The sequence below is a fragment of the Dama dama genome, chromosome 14 (genome assembly GCF_033118175.1).
Source record: "Dama dama isolate Ldn47 chromosome 14, ASM3311817v1, whole genome shotgun sequence".
Classification (NCBI taxonomy): Eukaryota; Metazoa; Chordata; class Mammalia; order Artiodactyla; family Cervidae; genus Dama; species Dama dama.
This window is the reverse complement of record NC_083694.1, coordinates 76,440,290-76,445,041: the sequence shown is the minus strand read 5'-3', so window position 1 is coordinate 76,445,041 and position 4,752 is coordinate 76,440,290.

Below are 4,752 nucleotides of genomic sequence, written 5' to 3'. Positions count from 1 at the left end.
CAGGTGGAGAGTTGGCACCCGCAGGAGGCTCTGGGTGAGCTGGCGAAGAGGACTGGCCAGCGAGAAGGAATTAAAGAGGGACTCATCCAGACATTCTTCAGTTGCTTCATAGAGCGGCTGTGCAATGAGGGAGAAGTTAGGAATCCAGATACAGAAAAAATTTAGGAGGCCGAGGATAGACAGGAGTTCCCTTTTCGTTTTTGGAAGTGGACAGTTAATTAAGGCCTGGATTCTATCTGGGGGAATAGTTCTTTGTTGATGAGATATGGAGAGCCCCAGGTAGGTGACATTTGTCTGGGCTATTTGGGCCTTAGATTGGGATACCCGATAACCCCAGGATCCCAGGGCCCCAAGGAGTTTGGCAGTATGTTGGAGGCAGAGTTTTCGGGTTGGGCTACAAAGGAGGAGGTCATCTACGTATTGAAGGAGATGACTCGGGGCTAGGTCGAGTGTCTGTAAGTCCTTTTGTAAAGCCTGTGCAAAAAAGTGGGGACTGTCTCTGAACCCCTGGGGGAGAACTGTCCATGTTAGTTGTTGGGAAATGTGAGTCTCAAGGTCTTGCCAGGTGAAGGCAAAAAGGGGTTGGGAGAGGGGGTGGAGGGGGATGGTGAAAAAGGCATCTTTGAGATCTAATACTGTGAAGTGGGTTGCAGTCGGGGGTATGGTAGACAGAAGGGTGTAAGGGTTAGGGACTACTGGGAATGTCGGCATGATGGCCTCATTGATTTTTCTCAGGTCCTGGACCAGTCTCCAAGAGTCTGGTCCCTTCCTTACTGCCAGAATAGGGGTGTTGTGTGGTGAATGGGTAGGAGTTAGGATAGAGGCTTGGAGAAGATGGTCCATGATAGGCTTAAGTCCCTTGTGGGCCTCCGGGTGAGGGAGTACTGTTGTTGGATGATTATAGTAGAGGGGTCTTTTAGGGTAATGTGGACTGGGAGATGATGTTTGGCTATGGATGGGTGATCAGTGTCCCAGACTTGGGGGTCTAAGGCGCATAGATCCAAGGGAAGGTCAGGGGTGAGGGATAGGGACTGTCCAGGTGCCATCTGCATTCAGAATATAGAGACTATATCGAGGGGTGGTATGGTAATAAAGACCCCCAATTTGGACAACAAATCTCTCCCTAGGAGTGCCATCAGGCACTGAGGCATTATGAGGAATGAGTTGTATAAGGGTAGATTTTCCAAATTGACAGAGTAATGGAGGACTGATTTTTGGCCTTAGGGGAACTCCAGAGACCCCCTGGATTGTGAGTTCTGAGTCTTGAGTTGGGCCAGAGTAGGAAGTTAAGAGAGAGAAAGTGGCTCCAGTGTCTACTATAAAAGAGGTCTTTTTTCCGGCCACTACCCCGTCTACCCTAAGTTTTGAGCTCATGTTCAGGACACGGGCTGGGGGGCTGGAACCCCGGCCCCATCATTGAAACAACTCTTGTAGAGTTGGGCTGGGGTTCTGGGGAGAAGTGGGGGTCTCCCCAGAGGCACCTGGGCACCCCTGTGGACATTCCACTCTCCAGGTCTGGGAGGTGGGGACCTCCCCAGGGGTGCCAGGGCGTCCCTGGGAACAGTCCATCTTCCAGTGTCTCCAATGGCACGCTTTTATGAGGAGCTGTGGGTTTGGGCATGCCTTTGCCCAGTGTCCTGACTGGTTGTGTTGGAAGCAGGGTCCGGGGGGGTGGGGGTGGGTCTTAAGCCCCATTCTGGGATGACTTGGGCCAGGCTGATCTCTTCCCTTAATTGCTGCTGCCAAAAAGGCATATTTAGCTTTTCTCTCATGTTCTTTTTCTCTCTTAGCCTCCTCCTCTCTATTATTGAACACCTTGAAGGCTACTTCTAGAAGGTCTCTTTGGTGGGTCTCAGGGCCCTTTTCTAGTTGTCGAAGCTAGCGCCTGATGTCAGGGGCAGATTGGCTGATGAACTGAATGTGAAGGTACAGTAACCCAGCAGGGGTAGTGATATCTAGGTTGGTATACTTCTGGACTGCCTCTGTGAGGCATGCCAAGAATAAGGCTGGATTTTCGTCTGCCCCTCGGGTGATTTCTCTGACTTTATCATAATTGACATGGATATGAGTATTTTTCTGCATTCCTTCTAGAATGCAGGGAATCATATGATTGAGTCTCCTGATACCTGGGTCACCGGGCTGGTAAGTCCAGTGGGGATCTAACTGAGGCACCGCCTCATCAGCAACTGGGCTGTCCCGGTCTTGGTTATGTAAATGATAAGCATGGGCTCTTGCCGCTTGCCAGATATGGTCTTTTTCATCTGGGGTGAGTGTGGCATTTAGGATATAATATACGTCACTCCATGTGAGGTTATAGGCCTGGGAGAGTCTCAGGAATTCTTTTCTATATCTGGTAGGATTTTCAGAAAATGATCCTAACTTTTATTCTATCTGGCTCATATTTGACAATGAAAATGGCACAGGGACTCGGGTGGGACCCTCTGGTCCTGCCATCTCTCTCAGGGGAAACATGTGCTGGGTACGTGACCATGTGGCAGCGGGGGAAGGGAGGGGGGAGGGGGAGTCGGGGAGATGGGGTAGCGGGGCCGAGGGGGAGTCAGGAGAGGTTTCGGGGCCAGTAGGTGAGTTGGATGAAGGGGAAGGAGAGGGTTGGCGGGGTGGTGGGTAGGGAGGGGGATTCGTCCGCGGGGTCAAACTTTGGGGGTGCGGAAGGTTGCGGTCTGTGGTTAGTTGAGGAAGAAGAGCCCTTTTGCTTGGGAGGCAAGGTGCATAGAAGGACCTCGTGGGTGGAGCAGGCCTGGCATAGGGAAGGCCTGCTCCAAAGGGCCCAGAAGGCTTGGGCATATGGGATCTCCGACCGCTTGCCATTCCGTTTAAGGAAGTCGGTGAGATTTTGAAGAATGTTAAAGTCAAATGTGCTGACTTCAGGCCAACGGTCTTGATTGTCTAATTGGTATTGAGGCCAAATCTGTGTACAGAGTTGCTTTAAGCAGTTAGCTTTGAGTTCAGTGAGTGAGAGTGGTTTGAGATTTTTGAGAACACAGGCCAGAGGGGAATCTTTTGGGACAGATTGGCCAGACCCCATAATTAAAAGGCAAGCAGAGTCTCCTATTGGGAGCTCGAGTCGTCACCCATAGTCGCAATAGGCATTATGAGAAGAGAGCTCTGTGTCGAGGTGGAGCGTCCCCCACCGTCGCCTACAGAGTGGCCCTGGGCCAGGGGTCCCCGGGACCGGGAGAGGACTCTAGGAGCTCTAGAGCGCCTCTAGAACTCCATCCAGATCGGATCTCACCTTAATCTCGGGCCGGCTTGAGTGGAGTGTTGCATGTGGAGTGGTCGAATGGCAAGAGGTCCCTATTCTGGAGGTCGTCAGAGAGAGAGAGAAAAGGGGGTAAAGCCGAGGCCTGGGGGTACGCAAATCATCAATAAAGCCTTAACACAAGGCTTGCACCGCTCACGACGGCACTAGGCGTCCCTGAGGGGAACTCAAGAACCCTGGAAGAAAAGTGAGCTTGGCGGATGTTTGCGCTCCCAGACTCCAGGAAAAGGGAAAACAATGAGAGGGAGGGAGAGAGTGAGACGAGTGCACCAAGAACGTAAGGTATAGTTCAGGCCGAGGCAGAAAAGGAAAGACGACCTCAAGAGAAGTAGGTTACCTTTATTCAGGCAAGGAGGGGCAACAGTCGGCCTAACGACCAGGCTGAGCGCTGAGAGGGATCGGGGGCTCCATATTTATAGGGAGGAATCAGGTGGGATGTTTGGGGTATTCTTTAGTTGAGATGGCATTTGTAGTCTGGTAGCGGGTGATAAGTCTTCTGGGCAGGTGTAGGCGGTGGAAGGTTTCTGGACAGGGGGTGATAAGTGCCAGATAGATGCAACCGGTCTGGAGCATCAGGGCGGAACTAAAGTTCTGTTTTGTTTTCTCCGAAGTTAGACAATTCAGCAAGGGCCTTTGAGACTGTTGTTTTCTTTTCTAGGTCCAAAAGACTCCTTCAAAGATAATAGGTAGTAGGGATAAAATGTGCAGCATGGTAATTAACACTGCTGCATGGTACATATGAAAGTTGGTAAGGTAAACCCTAAGAGTTCTCATCACAAGGAAAATGTTCTTTACATTTCTTCAATGCTGTATCCGTGTGAGGTGATGGAGGCTCACCAAGCCATTGTGATCATCATTCCAGGATGTGTGAGTCAGATCGCGGCGCTGCACACCTTATCCCAACCCCGAGCTGTGTGCCAGTTACGACCGGACAAGACAGCATGACTGATGTCAACACTGACTGCACCAGTGCCCTTCGGGCCCTTTCCAGTGGCTTCCCCACTGGTCTCCCCAGGGCCTGAAGGTTGTGGGACTATATTCACCCCCTCTTTGGCATGTAAGTGACCACGGGCAGTAATCAACTCAGTGACCATGTGACTGCAATCCAGGCCCTGGTTTTCCTCGTGTGTGAGGTGAAGACTGGGACCAGCTCTGAGCCATCGAAGGTTCCCACCCAGTGGTCCTGCCAGTGTAGAGGGATGTGCCCACCCTGGGCGCCCGGAACATGGGTGGGATTGGCCACCCAGGGCCCTGAGGGCTTTGGTTTTATGGTAAAAAATTGTTTAAAATTTGCTTTCTCCTTCACAAATACCTGTGTTTGTTTTAATTAAGAGATATTGTTGAGAATGATTTACGATAAGAGAAATCATCTCTTGGAAAGTGTGTCCTGTGGGCCTCTGAGGACCCTGGGCTGTGACGGGCTCTGTGTGGGGCTTAGGGGCAGCTCTGAGGTTCTTCCCAGCCCTGGATCT